Genomic DNA, 26,749 nt, shown 5'->3' with positions numbered 1-26,749 from the left:
GCCAGCCTTTTTCCCTAGCCACCATGAAGCTTGCTGTATACTCCATCACCCAGAAGCAGCTTATCTGATAAAACGGTGGAATAACCAACTGAATAGTCCATTATGGCCCCATAAGAGAGATGATACCCTGAGAGATCGGGGTGCTATTCAAATGGATGTGGTATATAATTTTAGCCACTGACCAATATAGATGCTATTATTTCCATAACTAGAATACTCACTTCTAGAAATCAAGGGATGAAAGTGGCAGTGCCTCCTTTCACTTTTACCTCTAACAGCCCACTTACAGAATTCTTGCTTTCTGTCCCTACAGAGATCTTATCTCTCAAAATAGGAATGTTGCCACCAGGGAAACATTGCATGCTTCCACTAAAAGAAGAATGAACATCACCCATTTTGGGGAAACGATGATGGTGTCATTGTTTGTATGAAGGATGGTTGCATACTGGAAAGCAGACTCGTGAACTTGTTTAGAATTTTAAATATGGGAAGAGTGGTATATGTGGATGCCATGTAGCCAAAGAGGGTGGACTATATTGGTCATTTACCTGTTGTCTCTCAGTTCAACACCTGCCACGCTCTACTCTACTCTCTACTGATGTAATTGGAATTCTGCAAATGACATTTCCCAGGCTTCCATCCTTGCAGCTAGCTTCCTGTTAGAGTCTATCAGTAGGAGGCGCCAACAGATCAGTAAAAGGAAAAATGTTTCCTGCTTTGGGCAGTGAAAATGCAGCAATTTCTGGTGGCTGCTGGCTGTTGGTGTAGCGGCAGCAGGAGCAGGTGATTCTGGACTCCAGTAGACTTTCCAACCTTTGGACTTTCCCTCTCTGATAGAAGTGGTACCTCTCCGGCAGATCCAGAACGACTGTGACAGCAACTCCAACTGCACAGCAGCCAGCACAGACTTGAGAGCTCTAGCTCAGGGGCACAGCAGCTTCTGATCTATGATTGGAATTCTTTTCTGTTGTTGTTTTAAAATATTTATTTATTTAATTTATTTTGGCTGCTCCAGGTCTTAGTTGCGGTGCGCAAACTTCTTAGTTGCGGCATGTGGACTCTTAGTTGCAGCATGCGGGATCTAGTTCCCTGACCAGCTATCGAACCTGGGCCCCCTGCATTGGGAGCGTAGAGTCTCACCCACTGGACCACCAGGGAAGTCCCTATGATTGAAGTTCTTCTAGCTCCCCTAGCCCCATTTTTTTCCTTTTGCTATTCCAGCCCTTCTTAAACTTTTGGAAGCAATTTCATATATTAAATTTCTTCTCTTTGAAATACCCAGAGTGGTTTCTGTTTCCCTGAGGAGACCCTGACTGGTAACATTTCTAGTCCCTAAAACAGATAAATTTTAAAAAAGGATCTATCCTGAGACTTGCCCTCCTGGACAAATGATATTACCTTCCCTCTCAGCTTCTCTCTTAACTTCTACTTCTTACAAACAACCATAGTCAACAGAAACTGCATTTATTTGTTGTTGTTATTGTTGGTGCATTGTTTTTTGTCATTAACTTATTTAAGCAAAATTTTAAAAATACTTGTGTATTTATTACCCAGCTTTAACACTGATCGATTTTGCTAATTTTGTGTCTTGTATCTGCCTCCATTTTCCACCCAGAATATTTTTAAATAAAATCACAGGCATCAAATCATTTCACCCATAATATTTCCTGTGTACTTTTTACATGAGCCTCCTTCCATTTCTCTAATTACAGTTGGACCTCTGTTATCCTTTGCCTGCACAGGACCCCTTTCTCTTCCTCAGCATAGGATTCTTCTTTTTCTTTTGGGAACTGCCTTCCAAAATTTGGTGATGCTGTTCATCCCTTTGCCTCCCTGACTCCATGGACATATGGACTAGACTCGTCAGTCTGAGTGTGTTATGGAAGCTAGGGAATAAAGGTCTCACTATGCAAGGGCATGGACCTTAAGGATCGCATGAACCTAGAACTGCAAAAAGTTACCTTCAACAACTGGGAAAGCCCGCCTAAGAACTATGCTAACACAGAAGAAAACGAGATAAAACTGTTTCAGAGAGAGTCCTGATGATATTATTTTAATACCTGAATCCAGCTGTGCCTAAAAACAGTGCTCCTTCTGGATTTTTAGTTATGTGAGCCAATAAATTTCCTTTTCTGCTTAAATTTAAGTTGGATTTCTATCATGTGTGACCAAGAGTCATTTATTAATAATTTGTAACACTCTCCAAGCCTGCAGCGATAGCCCATTCAAGAATACTCTATTTAGCAGGGAGAACATATTTCTATAAATGGGAACGTTAATAAATCAGTGCAAATTAAGGTCATCATATCACTAAAGCATAGTTTCTGGTGTTGCTATTTTGCAGGTATTTTTTCCCTTCATATTCCCTGAAATCCTGGTATGCCTCCAGGCAAAGTTTCTTCCAACTTTGTTCATTCAGATAGTTGTGAGTCATTTCTTCTCAGGCTACAGTAATTCCTATGATAGCTCTCATGATGTCAGAAGTCTGCCACCAATCTCTAATTAACAGCTGATCAGTTTTTTAAAAGTGTTTCCCTGGTTTGAACCACCGTAAAGTATCGATTTTAACATCCAAAGTAGTATTTTTGTTTAGTACTCTTACGGTAACTTTAGCTTTAACACTTGTGATAAGTTATTACGGGTCAAAATCATTCGGCAGAACATGAAATTATGACAGAAAGTGAGACTGTGGCATAGAAACACAAATAGATTAGTGAGGGCTCTCAAACTCAGGAACATACCATCTGCTAAATCAGCTCTCTTTAGTGCTAACTGTATTGACTGGCTGAGCGGTTATTTTTTAAATGCATTAACCACAATTCAGTACTGTATCAAATTTATAAATATGAACATATACAGAGATGAAAAGCACTATAATAAATTAGTGCTCAAGGAGTTACGTCTATAATGAAATTTCTTTCATGTTTAAAATAATCTAGGTTCTAGCTAATAGTAGGCTTTGAAATCCCAAACTTCCCAGAAATTATTTCATAAAAAAGACTAAAAAAGCAGTTGGCTAGAGATTGGGGCCTTCACATTCTCATTATAGGCCCAAAGATCCAGCTTTTGCTGAATCCTTATATGCCCAAGTGTCTGGAATACAGACAAACCAGGGATACTATGCTAACAGAGGTAGAATATACTCAAGGTTATATCATACAATTGCCGAAACAGGACATCTGGGAATATTGCTAAAGAAGCATGAAATCAATACCCAATCTTTTACTATCATATTCTATCAGTTAAAATCTAATAATTCCTCTATTCTAATCTGAAGCACAGTAGTACGTCATGACTTTACAATTATTTGCTATTATAAATAATGCTGCAATGAGTACCTTTGCACACAGATCCTTGAGCACTTGTGAAATAATTTGATTCCTAGAAGGAGAGTTGCTTTGTGAGTACAGACAGATTACCTTCCCAAAACACTATATCAATTTAAGTCTTTACCAACATGAAATGACAGTGCCCTTTTCCCCCAACACTTTCATTAACTCTGGATATTATCTCTTTAAAATGCTTCCCTTCTACCCTTGGGGAAAAATACCAGGAAAATATCAATACTATTATTTAACATTGTCCTGGAATTACGAGTCAATGAATTAGGCAATATAATTAAAATATGAATATTGGAAAAGATGAAATGGTTATTGTTATTGCAGATATTATATATCTTTAAATGCAAAAGTAAAATTAGAAAACTATTTTCTAAAGTAAAATTCTGGGCTTCCCTGATGGCGCAGTGGTTAAGAATCTGCCTGCCAATGCAGGGGACATGGGTTCAAGCCCTGGTCCGGGAAGATCCCACATGCCGTGGAGCAACTAAGCCCGTGCGCCACAACTACTGAGCCTGCGCTCTAGAGCCCATAAGCTACAACTACTGAGCCCACGAGCCACAACTACTGAAGCCCCTGCACCAAGAGCTTGTGCTCTGCAACAGGAGAAGCCCCCATGATGAGAAGCCCGCACACTGCAACGAAGTCCCTGCTCTCCGCAACTAGAGAAAGCCCATGCACAGCAACGAAGACTCAATGCAGCCAAAAATAAACAAATAAATAAAAATTAAAAAAATAAAATAAAATAAAGTAAAATTCTTGGGCTTTTGTCATGTTGGAGTAACTGGCACTAGACTTGGCCTTCTGCTATAAACAATTAGAAAACTGGACAAAGTACATGAAAAAATTGTCTTTGGACAAAATACATGAAAAAATTGTCTTCGGACAATGAAAACAGGGCAAGTGAGACTGTGATCTCCAAGAAAAGGAATCAAATGAGGCAGCCTATTATCACTTTGGCTTTCTGGATTTTGATACAGGGAGGGGAAATCAAACTGGATTGAATAGACAGAGGTGGTGTTCAAGAAGGCTGAGGTGCCTGATAGCTGTGGGGCAAAGTACCAGAGGAGGCAACTACACAGGCAAAGAGATCAATAAATCTGCACAGGAGTATTCTAGAGTCTGTGCTGAACACTAATCTACAAATGTGTAAGGTTAAACTACAAGAGTTCAGCTGAAAAACAAATGGGGAACTGTGAGCAGAAAAATTCCCAGAGCTCACACAGGGTTAAGAGACAATTAAGTTTTGACCAGTCAGGATAAAGATTCTTCCCTGAACACCTAGGACATTTACTAGAGACCCCAGAAGAGAAACACCTTAGTAGAAGGACTAACCTAACTCAACAGTAAAGATGACTCTAGAACTGCCCCAAAGTTCAAAAACAAGCTTCAAAATCATCAAGCTGATTCACCTGCAACTTAACTAACACATAAACCAAAATTCAAAAGTCTTTGAAGGAAAACAACAAAATTCAGATACTCAAAAGCATATAATTATAATGTTCACCATTCCATCAAAAATCACTAGGGCTTCCCTGGTGGCGCAGTGGTTCAGAGTCCACCTGCCGATGCAGGGGACACGGGTTCGTGCCCCGGTCCAGGAGGATCCCACGTGCCGCGGAGCGGCTGGGCCCGTGAGCCATGGCCGCTGAGCCTGTGCGTCCAGAGCCTGTGCTTCGCAACAGGAGAGGCCGCAACAGTGAGAGGCCCGCGTACCGCAAAAAAAAAAAAAAAAAAAAAAAAAAAAATCACTAGACATGTGAAAAAGCAAAAAAAGTCACCTTAAAATCAGAAAAAAATTGGTCAATGGAAACAGATCCAGGAATGAAAGAGATGCTAGACTTAGTAAACAAGGATGTAAAAAAGAGTTAATACACTTAATAAAATTTTATATTTAAAAATTTTAAGTTTAATTTAAAATTTGAAGAAAAATATGAATATATTGAGAGAAAGACAAGATATAAAAATAATCAAAAAAATCTAGAAATATACAATATCTGAAATTAAAAATTCGGTAGATGGGCTTAGTGGCAGATATTATAAACTGCACAAGAATAATCCATGAATGTGAAGACATAGCAATGGAAATTATCCCAACTAAAGTTTGTTAAAAGAACTGACAAAAAATAAACAGAGTCTTAGTGACATGTTAAACAATATCAAATTGGTCTAATATATTTGTAATTGACGTTCCAGAAAAGGTGGGGGCAGAAAAAATATTTGAAGCAAAGAGGAGAAACATAAATACACAGTTATAAGGTCCTTACACTATATACATCAGAGGTTGACAAACCTTTTCTGTAAAAGGTCAGATAGTAAATATTTTAGACTTTGCAGGCTAGTGGTCTTTGTTGCAACTACTCAACTCTGCCACTGTAGCATAAAAATATGCCATAAACAACACGTAAGTGAATGGCTGTGATTGTATTCCAATAAAACTTTACTTACAAAAGCAGGGAGTAATCCCCATTTGGCCTGAAGTCTGTAGTCTGCTAACCTGTGCTATATATGAAGTGGTACAATATGTGATAATAATAAGGGAAAATGCATATTACAACTCTTGGAGCAACTGTTAAATATAAAACAAAGACATTAAGCTAATAAGCCAACAGTGGGGATAAAATAGAATACTGAAAATTACTTAATATTCTTTTATTGAGGCAGGAAAAAAGGGTAAGAGGAACAACAGAGATGGCATAAATAGAAAACAAATAGCAAGACGGTACACTTAAATCCAACTATATTGATAATTATATCAATGAAAATATTCTGAACTGCATTTAAAAAGGAGATTGTCAGACTGGATAAAATTGATGACTCAAATATATGCTGTCTACAAGAAACACACTTTAAATCTAAAGATACAAATGTTAAAGTAAATAAAGGTAAAAAAGCATATAACACAGCTTTAAAATACATAAAGCAAAAACTGGCAGAAGTGAAAAAAGAAATACTGAAATTCATAATTATTATTGTATATTTCAACACTCCTCTCTCAGTAATTGGTAGAAGGAATAGATAGAAAAATCAATATGGATGTAAAACACCTGATCAGCACTATCAACCAACCTGGCCAAACTGACATTTATAGAACACTCTATACAACAGATTAATGGAATAGAATAGAGTCAGAAAAAGACATGCAAATATTTTATCAATCAATGTTTTTAAGTAAGGCTCATTTCATCAATTGTTTTTACAAAGGTGACACAGTAATTCAATAGGGGGAGTAATATTTTCAAACAAATGGTGCCAGAACAACTGTATATCGATTACAGGAAAAAAATAAACCTTGACCCTTACTTTACACCACATATTGATACAAATTTTCACTCAAAATGGATCATAGAACTCAATGTGAAAGTTAAATTTCTAGAAGAAAACATAAGAGAAAAATCTTTAGGACCTTGGGGTAGGCAAAGATTTCTTAGGACACAAAAAGCACAGACCGTAAAGAAAAATTTGACAAACTCTGCTCTTTGAAAGATACCATTAAGGAAATAAAAAGCCCAGCCATGAACTAGGATAAAATATTTGCAATACATATATCTGACAAAAGACTTGTATCTAGAATATATAAGGACTTCAAAAAACTGAATAATAGGACAAACAACTCATTGGCAAATGATTTGAACAGATATTTCACTAAAGATATACAAATTAGCACATGAAAAAATTTCAACATCATTAATCATTAGGGAAATACAAATTGTGGTTTTACACAATGAACAATGAAAGGTCATTACACACCCACTGTAATGGCTAAAACTAAAAAGACTGACAGTACCAAGTGTTGACAAGGATGTGGAGAAAGTGGATCTCATACACTACTGGTGGGGATGTAAAATGGTACAATCAATCACTTTGGAAAACTGTTTAGCAGTTCCAATAAAGTTAAACCTACTCTAGGACCCAAGAATTCCATTCCTAAGTATTTACCCAAGAGAAATGAAAACATGTCCACAAAGAGACTTGTATCAATACAAGAATCTTCAAAGCAGCTTCATTCATACTAGCCCTAATCTAGAAAGAAATGTCCATCAACTGGTGAATAGATAAATTGTGGTACATCCATACCATGGAATAGTAGTGAGCAACAGGAAGGAACAAACCTCTGCTACACACAATGACATGAATGAATCTCAAAAGCATTAGCCTCAGAAAAAGAAGCCAGACACAAAACAGTACAAACTGTGTGATTCCAGTCACATGAAATTCTAGAAAGAGGCAAAATTAATCTAGAGTGACAGAAAGGAGATTGACAATTGCCAGGGGCTGAGAGTGAGACAGAGGCGTTTACTTCAAAAAGGCATGAGGAGGGCTTCCCTGGTGGTGCAGTGGTTGAGAATCTGCCTGCTAATGCAGGGGACACGGGTTCGAGCCCTGGTCTGGGAAGATCCCACATGCCACGGAGCAACTAGGCCCGTGAGCCACAACTACTGAGCCTGCGCGTCTGGAGCCTGTGCTCTGCAACAAGAGAGGCCACAATAGTGAGAGGCCCGCACACCACGATGAAGAGTGGCCCCCGCTTGCCACAACTAGAGAAAGCCCTCGCACAAAACCATTAAAAAAAAAAAGGCATGAGAAAAAAAAGATAGGACGGAAGTTCTGGGTGATAGAAATGTTCTATATCTTATTTATGCTGATTGTTACACATGAATACATATCAAAACCCACTGAACTTGTACACTTAAAACCGGTACATTTTATTGTATGTAAATTATACCTTAATAAAGTCAATTTTAAAAAACTCCTTAGAAACAAGAGAATTTGGGAAGATATCCCAGTTATAAAATACACAAAGTGAATACACAAAAAATGAGTAGCTAGTTATCAGATGCAATGGAAGGTTCTTCTTGCAAAATAGTGAAAATTAAATATTTTAACAAGAAATATGCAGAAACTTTATGAAGAAGATGATAAAACTCTGTAATGAGGATCATAAAAGAACACTTGAATAAACAGACTACTGCCTTAGCTTCCTTTCTGTTCTCTGCTTTTACCAGAGGGATCTGCTAAAATGTAAGTCAGGTCATATCATTCCTCTACTCAAAACTTCCAACGTTTTCCCTCTCAGAAAGAATGCCAAAATCTTTACCCTCATCTAAAAGGGCTGCAAGATTTCCCTTCCTCCCTCTACCTGCCCCTAGCTCTAACCTTATTGGTTTTGATGTTTCCCAATGTGCCAATGCACTCCTGATGGCCCTTGTGTCGGGAACACTCTTCACCCAGATCTTCACATAACTTGCTCCCCAACTTTATACAAATTTTTGCTTCAGTATCACTATCAGAGGTTATCTTGACAAATCCATCTTTAGTGTGGGAAGTTTCAGTTGATCACTAGGGCTTAATAGCTGTTGTCATAGAAACTATGTCATATGTGGCACTGTTTAGAAACCAGGGGAGAGGATTAAAAGGAAACATGATAGCTGTCTTCCAATATTGAAGGACAATTATGTGGAAGAGGAAATAGAATTATTCTTTTAGCAGCTCCAGTAGACTAGTCCTCTGGACTGATCACTAGAACGAAAGTTCCAAAAGAGTTGACTGTTTTGTTCACCTCAGCATCCCTCGCACAGAGCATGTCCGGCACACAGATGCTCAGTCATATTTGTTGAATAAATGTTCAGTGTAGTTCGAAAAGCAAGAAGGACGGATGGATAGGACTAAAGGGGGACAGATGTTAACTCAGTATAAAGAACAGTTTCTTAAAAATGAGAACTTGATGGGATTTTTTTGAACTCAGGTGTCTTGATCTAGTGCCTTCATATTTATATGCAAGCAAACTAAGGTTTGGAAAGTTTTAAGTCGATGGTTATTATACTGCTTGTCTCAGGCCATTAGTGGGTTTTGAAATCAGTTTAGTTAGGATTTTCAAGAACACAAAATAGAATTTAAAATAGTAGAGCTTATTGCAAATAGTAAGAATTCTTATATGAATTTTTTGTTTCAGATAGAGAGAGAGATTAATAAGCAGAATCCCAGGTATGTGTGTATTGGGTCAAGATGTAAAATGTAGTATTTCTTACTGTGGGTTTTGGTAAAAATAATTTTTTTTTGAGAAATACTGGGTTAAGCTGTTCAACAACAGAATTTTCCCCCTTGCAAAGTAACAAGTTCTATTTGCAGTTGAGGTAGAGACAGAATGTCATTGACTTAGGGTGAATACACTTGGGGAGAGGTGGGGCTAGATGACTTCAGGAATTTATATTTTTTCTTTATATTTGTCTATATTTTCCAAAAGGATCATACATCCTTTTTAAAGTGATTTAAAGTAGTTTTAAATACATATATATGAAACATATTTTACAATAGAAATTAGAAATTTTAAATGGAGATGAGATGGTTTCTGTAGGTTGACATTTAGCACCATTTGTCCTAGAATCCACGGCAAAAGCAAAAAACAGAGAAACACAAACAATTTACATAGCGCTCACATCATTTGCCCAGTAGAAATGAGCATTGTCCTGGCACTAACTTTTAGGAGGAATTTGTATGTGAATTATTATGAGGATATAAAATTTCATTATAGGGAATATTTGGACTAATACAATAAACTTCCTAATTGGTCTCCTTGCCTTTTATCTTTCTCCCTTCAATCCACCCTGAAGTATGTTATCTTTCCAGATTCTCCTGTTTAGAATTCTTTAGTGGCTCCTTCCTGCCTACTAGATAAAGTCCATATTACTAAGAATGGATTTAGTACCCTTTACGACCCAGCTTCTGCCAATCTCTGCACTCTCATCTCCTACCAGCTACCTCACCTCCCACTCTTAAGCTATATGCCATTCCCAGGCACGCTATACCTTTCATGCTGCCAAGCTTTTGTACATATTGTTCCTGTGCTACAATAAAACCACTCCTCTGTCTGAGAAACTCTCACTCTTCATTCAGTCAGCTCAAACAGAGCATCCTTTGGGAAGCTTTTCTTGACTTCCCTGGGCTCATGTTTTTGTTTGTTTGTTTTTTGGCCATGCCACGTGGCATATGGGATCTTAGTTCCCTGACCAGGGATCAAACCCGTGACTCCTGCATTGGAACCGTGGAGTCTTAACCATTGGACCACCAGGGAAGTCCCCTCTGGGCTCATGTTAATTGCTATTTCCTCCATGCCCCATTGTACTGTATACATGTATGCCATGGCAAGTGCTAGAATGCATTTTATTTGCCTATTCTGATGTATGTTTCCCTGCTACACTGTATTGAATAATATCCATATGAGAGACCATGTCTATGTGTATGCCGAACCTTAGTTTAACGTTTGGGATGTGGTAGACATTCAATAAATATCTTCACCAGTGTCCTTACTGAACTAACAATGGTTCTTTTTTTTTTTTAAATAAATTTATTTATTTATTTATTTTTGGTTGCACTGGGTCTTCGTTGCTGTGTGTGGGCTTCCTCTACCTGCGATGAGCGGGGGCAACTCTTCGTTGCATTGCGCGGGCTTCTCATTGCGGTGGCTTCTCTTGTTGTGGGGCACGGGCTCTAAGCACATGGGCTTCAGTAGTTGTGGCAGGTGGGCTTAGTAGCTGTGGCTCACAGGCTCTAGAGCGCAGGCTCAGTAGTTGTGGCACACGGGCTTAGCTGCTCCGCAGCATGTGGGATCTTCCCGTAACAGGGCTCGAAGCTGTGTCCCCTGCAGTGGTATGCGGGTTCTTAACCACTGCACCACCAGGAAAGTCCTGAACTAACAAAGGTTCTTTACATGACTTTCCCTATATGTTGCCTCTAAAGTCAAGGACGTCCTGGGACTTCCCTGGTGGTCCAGTAAGACTTGCGTTCCCAATGCAGGGGGCCTGGGTTCGAGCCCTGGTCGGGAGCTAGATCCCGCATGTATGCCACAACTAAGAAGTCCACATGCCACAACCAAGAAGTCTGCATGCCGCAACTAAGAGCTCATGTGCCGCAACTGAAAATCCTGCATGCCCCAGTGAAGATCCCGTGTGCTGCAACTAAGACCCAGTGCGGCCTAAATAAATAAATAAATATTTTAAAACTAAAAATAAAATAAAGTCAAGGACATACAATAATTAATTCAACAAAAACATTTCAAAGGCAAGTTAAGCTAATATGCTTTGAGTACACTGTCCTTTGGAATTTTATCTTGACATGGGGTTCAAGCTGATTAGCTATCACCTTTTTTTGTGTCCCCACTGTGTACTATACATAACTTTACTGTAACACATATCACACTAATTTTTGTGTCTGTCTTTTCCTGTAAACTCTTTGAAGGCAGGTAGAGTCATACTCATCTTTTTTTAATCCCCATTTTATGGCACAGAGTCTGATCTACAATCTATTAAAAGTTTTTTGGTGATAAAATATATCTATTTTAGCCCCAAACTCAGCATCTTAATAGAAGCATCCCAGTAAAGTCAGCAACAGAACAAGGATGCCCTCTATTACCACTACATATTATTTAACACTGTTCTGGAGACATTAGCCAATGCAATTAGACTTGAGAAGGAAACTACAGAAAGGAACACTGGAAAGTAGGAGGTAAAATTACCATTGTTTTCAGATAAGATGATTGTATACCTGGAAAATACAACAGAATCAACTGTAAAATTACCACAAACAAAAAGAGTATTCATTCAGGGCTTCCCTGGTGGCGTGGTGGTTGAGAATCCGCCTGCCAATGCAAGGGACATGGGTTCGAGCCCTGGTCCGGGAAGATCCTACATGCCGTGGAGCAACTAGGTCCGTCCATGCGCCACAACTACTGAGCCTGAGCTCTAGAGCCCGCAAGCCACAACTACTGAGCCCACATGCCACAACTACTGAAGGCTGCACGCCTAGAGCCCGTGCTCCACAATAGGAGAAGCCACGACAGTGAGAAGCCCGCGCACCACAATGAAGACCCAACACAGCCAAAAATAAATAAATAAATAAATAAATTTAAAAAGAAAGAGAGAGAAGGACAGACCAGTGGAGTATACTAGGAAATCCAGAAATGTACCCCAGTATATGCGGGAATTTAATATATGATGAACAATAAAAAGATGAGCAACTTACTATGTGGCACTGGGACAGTTTTTAGCCTTCTGGAAAAAGAAATTAAGCTGGATTTTCACCTCCTATCGCATACCAGGATAAATTACATATGGATCAAAGACTTAAGTGTGAAAATAAGGCCATAAAAGTGCTAAGAGAACATCTGGAAGATTTATAAACTCAAAGTGGGAAAGGCCTTTATAACCATGACTCAAAATACAAAAGCCATAAAAGAAAAGATTGATACATTTAATTACATAAAGATAAAACAAAATTCTGTATGGCAAAAAAAATCACAAAAAGGCAAAAGACAAATAACAACATGGCAAAAACGTCTATTAGAGAAAGGGCAATCTCCATAATATACACCAAGCTTCTAAGAAATTGGCACAGTAACCTAAGATAAAATAAGACAAAGGATAGTTCACAGAAAAAGAAATACAAATGTCCCTTATCATATGAAAGGATGTTCAACCTCAGCCATAAAAATATAAATGCAAATTAAAACTATACTCTAACACAACATTGTAAAGCAATTATACTCCAGTAAAGATGTGAAAAAATAAAAAATAAAACTACACTGATGTTTCATTTTTCCTCTCTCAAATGAGCAAAAAAATCCAAACATTTGATAATATTGATAAGACAGTGGGAAAGCAGGCACTTTCAATCTTTACTGGCAAGAATATAAATTGGTATGACCCCATGGCAGGCAATTTGGCAACAGTTCTCAAAATTATGAATGCATATATTCTCTGACCAAGCAATTTCACTTCTGGGAATTTATCCTACAGGTATACTGGTACATGATCAAAGTGACACATGTACATAGTTATTCACTGCAACACTGTTCGGAATAGCAAAAGACTAGAAAAATGTCCGTCAGTAGGGGAGGACAGTCAGATGGAAAGATGGCTATGATACATACATGACACATATGATACATGATACACATAGTTAAGTTTTTTTTAAAAAAGGGAAGGAACAGGGACTTCCCTGGTGGTCCAGTGGTAAAGAATCCGCCTTCCAATGCAGGGGATGCGGGTTCGATCCCTGGTCGGGGAACTAAAATCCCACATGCCGAGGGGCAACTAAGCCCGTGTGCTGCAACAACTGAACTTGCACACCTCAACGAGAGAGCCGGCCTGCTGCAAACTATAGAGCCCATGCACCCCGGAGCCCATGCATCACAACTAGAGAGAGAAAAATCGCATGCCACAACAAAGAGCCCACACCGCAACGAAAGATCCCGCACACCTCAACGAAGACCCCACGTGCCACAACTAAGACCCAACGCAGCCAAAAAAATAAATTTAAAAAATAATTTAAAAAATTTAAAAAGCAAGGAACAGAGTATATGTGTGTGTGTGTGTGTGTGTGTGTGTGTATACACACACAAAATACAAGGGAAAACAGCAGAAACTCTGGAAGGATTAACAAGAAACCCAGGATGATGGTTGCCAGTTGGAGGCAAGGTGGGAGACCTTGCCTGGGAGACAGAGGTAAAGCTGGAAGGGAGACTTTATATGGTATACTTTTTTAATATTTTGAGTTTTTTTTTAATTTTTTAAAATTATTTATTTATTTTTGGCTACGTTGGGTCTTTGCTGCTGCACGCAGGCTTTCTTTAGTTGCAGCAAGGGCTACTCTTCATTGCGGTGCACGGGCTTCTCATTGTGGTGGCTTCTCTTGTTTCAGAGCACAGGCTCTAGGCACGTGGACTTCAGCAGTTGTGGCACACGGGCTCAGTAGTTGTGGCACATGGGCTCAGTAGTTGTGGCTCACGGGCTCTAGAGCGCAGGCTCAGTAGTTGTGGCGCATGGGCTTAGTTGCTCTGCGGCATGTGGGAATCTTCCCAGACCAGGGCTCGAACCCGTGTCCGCTGCATTGGCAGGCAGATTCTTAACCACTGCGCCACCAGGGAAGTCCCAATATTTTGAGTTTTGAATCACATGAATATATACTCAAAAATAAAAATTTTAAAGTGTGTCAAACAAGTGGGTGAAATATTAACTATCAGTCTCATATTTAGCCAGATCTAGGTTGTAATTCAAGATTAAGATATCTTGGGAGCTCTCAGAGTAATGATATTCTGTGTCTACTTAAGTCAAGATTCATGTGCTACATGAACAAGTGACAAGATGACATTCTATTATGAAATGTTAAGAGGTTGTATTTCTTGGGAGAAAGAGAGAGAGAGAAAGAGAGAGACAGAGAGAGACAGAGAACAACCAAGCTACTGCCAGATGAACAAACAGCTACACTATTGCAATTGTCAATCTGCTTACTGGTCTGAACACAGTGATGATGACAGGAATGCGAAGGAAGGAAAAGATACAAATGTCTTGAATGGGAAGTAAATCCATGGGTCTTGCTGGCTGATTGAAAAATCTTACTACATATTTTCAGAAAGCCCCACAGTAGTCCCCAGAGCTCTTATAATTCTTATTCGATTTGCCTAACTGTACCAAAGTGTACCACGACTTGTAATTGGCTGTGGAAGATTAGAGAGACATAAAGAGAGCACAGCGATTTTAAAAACATAGGTGTTTAGTAGTATCACTAACAGAAATTAGGAAGCCAGGAGGAAGAAAGCCAGGTTAGAGAAAAAGCAATGACTTAGGTTTTAAGTACACGGTGTTTGATGTGAGTGGGAAATCAGGTAGCCGTGGCCAGAGGGCCACTGGAAATGCTAGTCTGAAGTTTAAGAGGGGAAGTCAGACTTGAAGGTGGAGATGTGGGAGATATTTGCAAATAGAGATGAAGGGGCTCAGAGGAAATCCGGGCTGAGGTGAGAACCAGGACTGTGCCGACCGTGGAGCAGAATGCGGAAGAGAAGCCAGAGTTACAGACAGAGAATTACAGGGAGAATCAGGAGAGCATGTGACATGTACACGGAGGGTGAGGAGCTTTAAGAAGCAGTGAAGGGATCAACATGGTGAGAAATGAAAGGGCCACAGCAATAATAGTAGCAATGTGCACTGTCTCCTGAATCCCGACACAAAACAACCTACCAGGTAGATGGTATTGCTAGCCCCATTTTACAGAAAAGGGTATTAACCCGGGGAATCCCCTGGCGGTCCAATGGTTAGGACTCCCTAGGACTCTGTGCTCTCACTGCTGACAGCCAAGGTTCAATCCCTGTCTGGGGAACTAAAATCCCATAAGCCACAGCAAGGCCAAAAAAAAAAGTGGGGGGTGGGCAGATATTAACCCAGACAGTGACTCCAAAGCTGCAGGATGTAACTGATGAGCTATACTCCTTGAACACTGTCTCGGGGAGAGCTGGGAGATCAGAGTTCTGACACTAGTTCTAACACTAAATTAGCTATATGTCCATGGACAAGTAACTTGCCCTTTCTAAGTTTCATTTCCTTCTCTGCAAATTGAGGGTATTGGTCTAGATAAACTCCAGCTCTTATGTAAATTTGAGTCTTTGATTAAAGCAGAATGGAAGAAATACATACACAAGATAGGCAATGAATTAAAAACTTAGCCATAAGTGAACAGGGAGACCTGGGCAAGAAAATCAGAATGTTGAATGTTTTATACAGTGACTTTTCAAGCAATAAACCCATACTCCGATACATAAAATCTATAATTGCAAAACTCTACTTTTTATCTATATATTTAAGTCGGGTATAACATCAAGAATTAAAATTTTTCATACCTGGAAATTTATAAACGCTGCTCTTGAAACCCTGCTAAGTTGATTGAATGGAGTAAAAAAAGGGAAGATTCCAAGTCTGTGTATGAAGGATAGTCCTGTAGAGACAGAAAAGAGCTATTTACAATGAACTTTTGTAATAAGAGACAGAAACATCTGCTAAGGTACATAATAAATATTTATTCAAATAAATTATATGGGAGCATTTATCAGGTATCATTTTTTAGCATATAAAAATAGATCATCTGGCACAGAATATTAGCTGACGGGAATCTTATCCACCTATCTATCTACCTATTTATAACCCAAACCTTAAAATTAAAATCTGCAAGAAAAGATTTCCAAATTTAAAATATATTATGGCAAACTGAAAGCAAACATACTTTTTAACTTTGAGAATAAGATAAACTTCTTAAAACAACAGCTACTCAAATGCAGGCCACTAGATGAAATACCAAGACAGCAACATATGTTCTATCACTCTTTTCCTGCAAGTGGCATCAATATGATTTGCAAGAAAACCAAACAGAATAGCTTTAAAGATTCAACTTGAAAAGTTAAACATTTCTTTAAAACTCTATGGTTAAGAGGGAAGTGGGGGAAAAAAGTCCTACTACATATGTTCAGAAAGCCGCACTGCAGTCACCCAGATCTATCATTCAATTTGCCAGATTGTACTACAGTGTACCACAATTTGCGAGAGGAGCTGCAACAACATGTATTAAAAATGTTTCAGTTTCTACTATATTCCAAACCTTTTTCATTACCAAAAAAAAAAAAAATCTGTTCAACTATTTTGTTCATTGACCATGAAGTTTTGTTAATGTAGTGACTGTTAAAGCTTTATGTCCATAGGCAGTGGAAAAATGAATTTAATGCTTTTTAAATCAATGAATTAAGCTAAGAATTCCCACCAAAATAATTTTGACTAAATTAATGAAATCACTTTTTAAAATAATTTTTTTCTGATTATAAAAGTATTATATACTTACAGAAAATTTTAAAAATACATGGAGGTATGTATACAGAAGAAAACAAAATGAAATAACTTTTAAATGAGCATCCTGAAAACACCACCAGAGAAAAGAGAACTGCTCAAATATACTTTAGTTAGTAAAACAAATGCATCAGCTATCCACTCATGAGGAGGTCTAAATTCTGGCAACTTAAACCATTCAAAACACTGCTATTTAAAACACTGACCTAGAAGTTTACAAAAAAATTTTTTTGAACAGCAACCAAAAGAGAAAATAGCCAAGATGATCTGAGTATTCCATAAAGTGTCATGTGATTTCCTCTTATGATTGGCAGAGTTAATTTAAGAAGAAACAAGTCCCACAGTCTTTATAGGTGGCAAGAATGGGAGATTTAAAAAAAAATTTTTCTTTTAATCTTTTTTTTTTTTTAGATGTTGGGGGTAGGAGTTTATTAATTAATTTTTGCTGTGTTGGGTCTTCGTTTCTATGTGAGGGCTTTCTCTAGTTGTGGCAAGCGGGGGCCACTCTTCATCGCGGTGCGCGGGCCTCTCACTATCGCGGCCTCTCTTGCTGCGGAGCACAGGCTCCAGACGCGCAGGCTCAGTAGTCGTGGCTCATGGGCCTAGTTGCTCCGTGGCATGTGGGATCCTCCCAGACCAGGGCTCGAACCCGTGTCCCCTGAATTAGCAGGCAGATTCTCAACCACTGCGCCACCAGGGAAGCCCCTAAATTTTGTTTTTTAAACAAAGGGACAAAAAACAAACTAAGAGCAAAAGGTGATGGAGTTGGGAAGCAGCAAACTTCTTACAGTGGTTTATCAACACTTTTTATGTATTTACATTTCAAGTACAGCAAAGAATAGAATTGGCTATGAAAAGGATTTTAAGAAATACCCATAATTAAAACAACAGGATCTAATTTAGGGGTAAACTAGGATTCTGTACTTGGAGGAACAAAACAAATAACTTTTTTTTTTACATCTTTATTGGAGTATAATTGCTTTACAATGGTGTGCTAGCTTCTGCTTTATAAAAAACAAATAACTTTTGAGAACTCCTCCCGACCCTAAAAGCTCATCTACCCGAGGAGGGCACTTAGTAAAGGGTATTCACTTTGATAGCTTTAATGTCACTATTTCAACAATGCTACTTAAGAGCACTAACTAGCACTGTCCAGTGTACTGGGTCTGTACAGTGGCAAAAGCAAAATTAATTCTGAGGCTTTTTAAGAGAACTGACTTCTGAACATAGTCTGTACCCAAAACAGTTTATACATACTTGATGAAATGTCAGTTTTAGTGATAACCAAGTTCTACCCTGGCAAAAATTAGTTAAGAGTAGATTTGTGTATTAACCCCCAGCATCCTTTCTAACTTCCTTGTGGAAAATTAAAAAGACCATTTCCCAGACTCCTTTACAGTTACGTTTCCCGATGTGAAATGGGGCCCATCTATCAGATGTTCTTCTGTGAGATTTGGAAGGCAGAAATGAGGTGGGAACCATCTTTCTGCTGTTCTGGCTGTTAATGTTGGCAAGCACATTTATGGAAACATTGGGTTTTTCTGCAGCATTCCAGTGTCCAGAGCCTCATGGCTGTCGAGAGACAAGTTTGGTGGAGACAGCCGTGACTAGCTGGTGGGTGTTAAGGGGCAGTTTCAGAATAGCAATTTCTTGACCCTTGAATTGCAGTAAGCAATGTCATCTGGAACTCAGAAGTGCCAGTGGTGGCCTCCCGATTCCCTCCCTTGGAGGCCCTGTTTGGCAGTCTGGTCCTGGGAATAATTTCTGAAGGCCCAGCACAGAGCCCACTCCTCTCAGCCCTTCCAATGATTCTGCAAACGAATTAAAATGCTAGAGCAGTTGCTCTTTCCTGCAACTAGGCCCAGATGACATATTGGCACATCAGTTGCCTCAAAATGTAAGCAGAAGGGTGATTAGTCTGTGGGCAGCAGTACTGGGCAGTGTGCTTGCCGGCACAGGCTCTGGAATCAGACTGCCTAGGTGCAAATTCTGGCTCTGCCACACATTAACCTCCCTGGGAAGTTAACCTCCCTGTGCCTTAGTTTCTTCATCTGTAAAATGGGACTAGTAATAATACCTATACCTTCTAGAGTTATGCGACACAGTAAATGAAAAGATAATCTAAGTAAAGTGCTTACAACAGTGGCTGTCTTATAACAAGCCCCTGAGAGATGTTAGCTATTATTAGAGTAATAATAGTAATCACTATTATTAATTATGCAGGCCACTTTAAAATACTACTTTAACTGAGTAAGAAATGTAAACATTTTAGAATTTTATTACCACACATTTTCTTGCAGCCTAAAGAATGCTTACTTATACAAAAGTGGACACAGAAAAAATTTGACTGGTTCCCATATTTGTATACTCAGAGAGAGCGATCATTTCAAAACCACAGTGTACCTGAGGATAGCAAACCCCTACTCTAACTAGTCAATTAATTAGTTATTGGAGACCTCACCCTAAGGAAGAGTTATTCTTTTTTTTCAACTAAGGTAGAGTTGATTTACAATGTTGTGTTAGTTTCTGCCGTACAGCAAAGTGATTCAGTTATACATACACATATATTCATTCATTTTTAGATTCTTTTTTCATATAGGTTATCACAGAATATTGAGTAGAGTTCGTTCCCTGGGCTATACACTAGGTCCTTGTTGGTTATCTATCTTATACATAGTAGTGTGTGTGTGTTTATCCCAAGCTTCTGATTCATCCCTCCCACCCTCCACATTGCCCCTTTGGTAACCGTAAGTTTGTTTTGGATATCTTTAAGTCTGTTTCTGTTTTGTAAATAAATTCATTTGTTTCTTTTTAAAAAAAATTAGATTCCACATATGAGTGATATCATATGATATTTGTCTTTCTCTGTCTGTCTGACTTACTTCACTTACTAGGATAATCTCTATGTCCATCCATGTAGCTGCAAATGGCATTATTTCATTCTTTTTTACAGCTGAGTAATATTCCATTGTATATATGTACCACATCTTCTCTATCCATTCCTCTGTCGATGGACATTTAGGTTGCTTCCATGTCTTGGATACTGTAATTAGTGCTGCAATGTACATTGGGGTGCATGTATCCTTTCGGATCATGTTTTTCTCTGGGAGTGGGACTGCTGGATCATATGGTAGTTCTATTTTTAGTTTTTTAAGGAACCTCCATACTGTTCTTCATAGTAGTTGTACCAATTTACAGTCTCACCAACAGTGTGGAAGAGTTATTCTTTAGAAACAATTGTTGTCATTTTCCCATTTCAAATGTTACCTCATTAATTATGCTCTATGAACCAGGGTGTTTGTTACTTAGGTTTTTTTTCAGCTTCATTTAGATATAACTGACAAATAAAATTCTAAGATATTTAAAGTGTACATTGTGGTATACATATATATTGTGAAAGGATTCCTCCCATCTAGTTAATGAATACATCCACCACCTTAGATATTTATCTTTTGTTGTTGTTGTTGTTTGGTGAGAACATTTAAGTCCTACTCCCTCAGCAAATTTCAATTATACAATACAGTGTTATCAACTATAGTCACCATGTTATACATTAGATTCTCAGACCTTGTTCATCTTATAGCTGAAAGTTTGTGCCTTTTTACCAACCTCACCCTACTCCCCCTACCCTCCAGTCCCTGACAACTACTTTCCTACTCTCTGCTTCTATGAATTGGACTTTCATTTTTCAGATTTCACATATAAGTGATAACACGCAGTACCTGTGTTTCTCTGTCTGGCTTAATTCACTTAGCATAATAAACCCTCCAGGTCCATCCATGTTGTCACAAATGACAGGATTTCTTTTTTCTCATGGCTGAATATTATTCCAGTATATATACAATCATATTATATATATATAATAATAATATATATATATCACATCTTATTCATCCATTCATCCATTAACAGACAATTAGGTTGTTGTGTTATTCACAACTTAGGTTGTTTTTAAAATGTTATCACAGAGGAGGTTTCATAAGAATGAGATGTGTATAAGATGTGCAATCTCAAAGTTTAAAATTTAATGTTTAGGCTTAGAATACTATTCTAATTTACATATTAAGAAGGTCTTAGATAAAATGATGGCCTGGTTTGGTTTGCAGAAGTGTCCTCTGATGATAAAAAATATATTGTAGATTTTGGAATAAAGCTTCCCCCAAATATTCTGAAATTGTAAGAACCTTGTGTTGCGCCTTATCCAACAATGCCAGTGAGATAGAAGGACCTGAAGCCTAAACAAAGGTGTTTGTTATACCCTCGACGGTTCAGATGCTGCTGAGAGACCAGGACTCAAAGCAGTGCAGATTTCCTGAAGGGTTAGAAAAACAATTGAAAGAAAGCAACTTCATCCTTGATTTGGTAGTTAGGTTTACACTGTTCTGAACTTCATACAGCTATACATATTTTCTCTTCCGTTTTTTTTGTTTTTGTTTTTTTTTTGCGGTACGAGGGCCTCTCACTGTTGTGGCCTCTCCCATTGCGGAGCACAGGCTCCGGACGCGCAGGCTCAGCGGCCATGGCTCATGGGCCCAGCTGCTCCGCGACATGTGGGATCCTCCCGGACCGGGGCACGAACCCGCGCCCCCTACATCGGCAGGCGGACTCCCAACCACTACGCCGCAAGGGAAGCCCCTCTCTTCCTTTTTTTTAAGAAAAAATCTTTTAATTCTACTTTCATGAGGTCAGATATTCAAACTGAAATGTGAAATGTATTCATTCAATACCTATTTATTGAGCATCTGCTCTATGCCAGGCTATCCCTGGCCCTGGGAACACAAAGATGATGACATGTCAAAAATCAGTGCTCTAGAACAACTCAATGTCTATCAGCGGAGAGAGGGAGTCAGAGAAAGAGAGAGAAAGAAAATACTCCTAGTAGAAGTAAACTATAAAACCAAGGAAGCAAATGACTTTGCCTGGGAATGTCCACAAAAGTTTCCAAAAGGCAGAACCATCGAGTCTTGAAGGATGAGTAAAAGTTCATACATGAAAAAGAGGACAAAGGGCATTCTCAACAGAAACACCAAGGGCAAAGGCACAGACAGGTATTAAACAGCATGACCTCTTCAAAAACAGTGTGCTATGACTAGAGACTCAGGGTCTGTGGAGGGACGGTGGAAGATGAACGGAGAACAGTATATAGGTGCCAGATCCTGAAGCCCCTCCACTTTTGTAGGCTTGGGGCACTTTTGAAGGATTTTAAGAAGAGTGACATGGTTATTGGTCCACCCATGACTAGCTATGTGACTTAGTCAAGTTGCTTAATTCTAAGCATCAGTTTCCTTTTTGTAAAGTGGGGATATTGACTGTTAAGAGGCTCTAAGGAAGTCTGTTAAGAGGATTACATAAGATAGTAGCTAAGATAAATAAGATTAACAGCAATAAGAAATAAATTAAGACAAACAGCAATAAGCTCATGAAAATATGTTTAGCATCAGTAGTCATTAGGGAAATGCAAGTAAAAATCATGAGATACGACTTCACACCCACTAGGATGACTACAACACACACACACACACACACACACACACACACACACACACACGAAAACAACAAGTGTTGGCCACGATGTCGAGAAATCAGAACCTTCATGTACTGCTGGCTGGAATGTAAAATGGTACACCCATTTTGGAAAACAGTCTGGCAGTTCCTAAATGATTAAACACAAAGTTACCAAAGGACACTGCAATTCCACTCCTAGGTATATGTCCAAGAGAAATGAAAATATGTCTCCATAGAAACTTGCATACAAATGTTTATAGCAGCATTATTCATAATAGTGAAAGAGTGGAAACAACCCAAATGTCCATCAACATTTGGGAAAATGGATAAACAAAATGTGGTAGATCTATACAATGGAATGTTATTCAGCCATAAAAAGGAAAGAAGAACTGATTACCTGCTACAACATGGATGAACCTTAAAAACCTCAAGCTAAGTGAAAGAAGCAAGTCACTAAAGACCATATATTTTATGATTTCATTTATATGAAATATCCAGAATCGGCAGATGAAACAGACAGACAGTAGGTTAGTGGTTGTCGGGGGTTAGGGAGATGCAGGAATGGGGAATGACTATTAATGGATATGGGGTTTCTTTAGGCAGTGGTGAAAATGTTCTGTAATTAGAGGGTAGTGATGGTTGCACAACTTTGTGAATACACTAAGAAACACTGAATTGTACACTTTCAAAGGATGAATTTTATGGTATATAAGTTATATCTTAATAAAACTAAATAGCTAATATTTGAATGTTTACTAGGCACAGTACTAAGCATTTTACACTCGTTATCTTATTTCAGTCCTCACAATAGCCTCATGAGGTAACTGCTGCTGTGATTCACATTGTATAGATCAAGAATTGGAGGCACAGAGAAATGAAAAGAAAATCTTCTCCAAGACTGCACCATGAGCAGCTGAACAGAGACTGGAATTCAGGCTGACTGACCCCAAACCAAAGCACTCGTTAAGTCTCGCACTTTTCTTCTGCCCATAATGTATGCAAAATGCCTAGCACAATACCTAGCATGAAGTTAGGGCTCAATAAATATAAGGTATTATTGTTATGATGATCCAATTTGTATACCCAGAAGAAAACCTGAAACAGCACGGAGGAAGAGAAACAGTGGGAGAGGCAGGGCCAGCGAGATCATTTTAAAGGCTTGATGCAATTGTCAAAGCAAGAAATGGAGAGGAACTAAATTAAGGCAGAGGACAGTGAATAACAGAAGTGATAACAGGAACCTTTGCAAGAAAATAGGAATTGTCCTATAAACTGAGATCAGTTAAAACTTCATAATACGACAAAGCATTAACATAACCTGCATTCATAATTGTACTCTTGAGTCACCAAGGAAAGGTTTAAGTTATTCTCAAAATATGTGGTTAAGGGGCTTTCCTAATGGTGCAGTGGTTGAGAGTCCGCCTGCCAATGCAGGGGACACGGGTTCGTGCCCCGGTCTGGGAAGATCCCACATGCCGCAGAGCGGCTAGGCCCGTGAGCCATGGCCGCTGAGCCTGCACGTCGGAGCCTGTGATCCGCAATGGGAGAGGCCACAACAGTGAGAGGCCCGCGTACCACAAAAAAAAAAAAAAAAGTGATTAAGTCATGGAAACGGGTAATATGTTTCAAATTTTCTTTTCAGTAGATTGACCTTATAAGTTGAACAGCTAGTTGTACTAGTTCATGTAGACAGTCCAAATTCAATTTGAAACATTTAAAATATCTATAAGAGTTTAATATCTATAATAGTTCTAAGAATATTAAAGAATTAATGATTCCCATCAAGTTCAAAGATCTTTAAAGGTGGGTGAAAAAGACAATACATATTTTAGAAACCATTAAGTGCAAAGGTCTTTGGGACAGAAGGAAAAGACATGAATTTCCACAAGCAGACGAAAGATTTAGGTAACGAGTGTAACTCCAGTTAAGGCTGTGGGATAGAAGACCATCTTTATAAAGGCACATAGTTTTGTGTTGTTTTTTTAAAGGAATTTTGCCTTTTTAAAAAAAATTTTATTTATTTATGGCTGTGTTGGGTCTTCGTTTCTGTGCGAGGGCTTTCTCTAGTTGCGGCAAGTGGGGGCCACTCTTCATCGCGGTGCGTGGGCCTCTCACTATCGCGGCCTCTCTTGCTGCAGAGCACAGGCTCCAGATGCACAGGCTCAGTGATTGTGGCTCACGTTGCTAGTTGATCCGCGGCATGTGGGATCTTCCCAGACCAGGGCTTGAACCCATGTCCCCTGAGGCAGATTCTCAACCACTGCGCCACCAGGGAAGCCCAAGGCACATAGTTTTTAACTAAGACTTTAGTGTGTCCCATCAGGGTCACCAACACAAACCTCATTAGCCTTCTTAGCATAAATCTCTGGGCCATAAGGAACTTCAGCAAACTGGCAATGGTAACTGTATGGATAAATATCTTTTAACACTGGAAAGATTCAGAATTAAGTATAAAAGTGTTTAAGAAAATCAAAACCATATTTGGGAAAGTCTCAATGAGAAGATGGTATTTAAAGTAAAGACCAAAGGAGGTGAGAGAGAGTCATTTGGGCACCTGGAGGAAGGGTGTTCCAGGCAGATGGGATGGCAAGTGCAAAGGCTCTGAGGTGAAGCAGGCAAGGAGGATTGTAGGAACATAAAGGAGGGCTGGGGAAAGCAATGAGAGATGGAGTCAGAAAGGAAGGACAGATTGTGAGACAGGTAGGACATCATGGGACCAGTTCCTGTAGGACTTTGTAGACTACTTAGGGGCCTTTGGCTTTTGGTCTGAGTAAGATGGGGAGCCACTGAAGATGGGGAGCCACTGACCAATTCTGAGCAAAGAAGTGACAAAAACTTCCCTCAAGGGGATCAAAAAGCTTGCACCAAATCCTTTAAATATTATAAACATACAGTTAGGTCACTGAAGAGGTTGAGCCTCTTAGATGTAAATTCCATTTTATCTAGAAAATAAGATTTAAATGATATTGGATGACCAAGTATTACCCTATCTTACAAACCATGGGCTCAAATCATCAACAGCAGACCTGGTGATTTCAAGTCCATGAGATAAAGTCTGGCAGAGGGCCGTCTTTCATGGGGTTGGAAATTTACATGACTTGGAAGAAGCCTAGGTCCTCATGATGCCTCCTTCTGACATTTTACAGCCAAACCCAAACATGCCCATTTGGCCAAGGGTGGCAGGTTAGATTCTCACTTCCCATTTACTGCTTGTGTGGCCAGAGAGGCTCCCAGGAATAAAGATATCTGATCCCCGGTTATCAGTGAAGGGCTCTTCTTGTTCCAGGGGTGTCACAAACCCAACCATACCTGAGGCTTGGGGAAGATTACAGAAGTTTGAGCCTTGGTTCTTCTGCTGAGGATTTTAGGCTTGTTTCTGATAAAGATCAGTTAAGGTCTTTAGAGCACGGTAGCGATATGACTTGCTTACTGAAAGACTCTGGAGGTGACTTTAGGAGGAAATAAAGAGCAAGAACAGGAGGCAAGGGCGCTGGAAGGCTGCCACCAGTCACCTGGCTTAATGCTTAAATGCTTAATGCGTTTCCTCACCTAGAAAGTGGAAAAAGCATCAGCCTGACTGGGTGGTTGTTTTATGTGAAATAATTCATATAGGCGAAAGCACTCCATTGACTAAAGTTCTGCAAATATAAACGTTTATTAAGAACAGAAGTAACACTGACGTGTGTAGTTTAAAAGCCCAATAGGTGAGAATCTACCGCTTCCAAACACGTCTTGGACTAAACCTAACACGATGTTATACGTCTACGATATCTCAATTTAAAAGGGAAAAAAGAAAAAGGGGAGGGGAAAAAAAACACGCCTTTGAACGATACAGAGCCTGGCTACTGACACAATCAATAATAAATAAGCGCATCTGAAGGGGAAGGGGCCAAACCGCTATTAACTTAAAAAAGATGCCGTCTGCATAGGTAGGAGGTGCGTCTGTGTGGGTCCGTCATAAAACAATAATTATAGCACAATATTTATTAGGTATAGTAAGTCTGCCTTGCATTCTAAGCTCGGATCTGTCGCATCACGATATAAAACCAAAGGATGAAGGATGTACGGAGAAACTCGGACCACTGCCCAGGCAGCCACCTTCCCGAGGAAGCGCCCGGGGCCGAAGGGGTGAAGCCCCAGACCTCGGCCGCCCCATCCCGCAGGCCATCCATCACTCGCCGCGCAGCCCGAGCCCGGCCGGCCGCCGACCCTCTGGGAGTCCGCGGCGCCCGACGGCTCCAGACA

General features: G+C 39.3%; 1 protein-coding gene across 1 annotated transcript in view; it reads right to left on the bottom strand.

Annotated features, from left to right (window-relative positions):
• Window positions 1-26,749, bottom strand: part of ZBTB8A (zinc finger and BTB domain containing 8A) — a 49,747-nt gene that overhangs the window by 22,319 nt on the left and 679 nt on the right. Inside the window, exon 2 of the mRNA XM_007468683.1 lies at window positions 16,006-16,100. The gene's annotated coding sequence lies outside the window, so the exon portion shown is untranslated. The remainder of the gene's footprint in view (window positions 1-16,005; window positions 16,101-26,749) is intronic.

The sequence above is a fragment of the Lipotes vexillifer genome, unplaced genomic scaffold (genome assembly GCF_000442215.2).
Source record: "Lipotes vexillifer unplaced genomic scaffold, Lipotes_vexillifer_v1.1 scaffold1261, whole genome shotgun sequence".
In the NCBI taxonomy this organism is placed as follows: domain Eukaryota; kingdom Metazoa; phylum Chordata; class Mammalia; order Artiodactyla; family Lipotidae; genus Lipotes; species Lipotes vexillifer.
The sequence above is the reverse complement of the archived record's forward strand: the minus strand, read 5'-3'. Positions and strand labels throughout refer to the sequence as shown.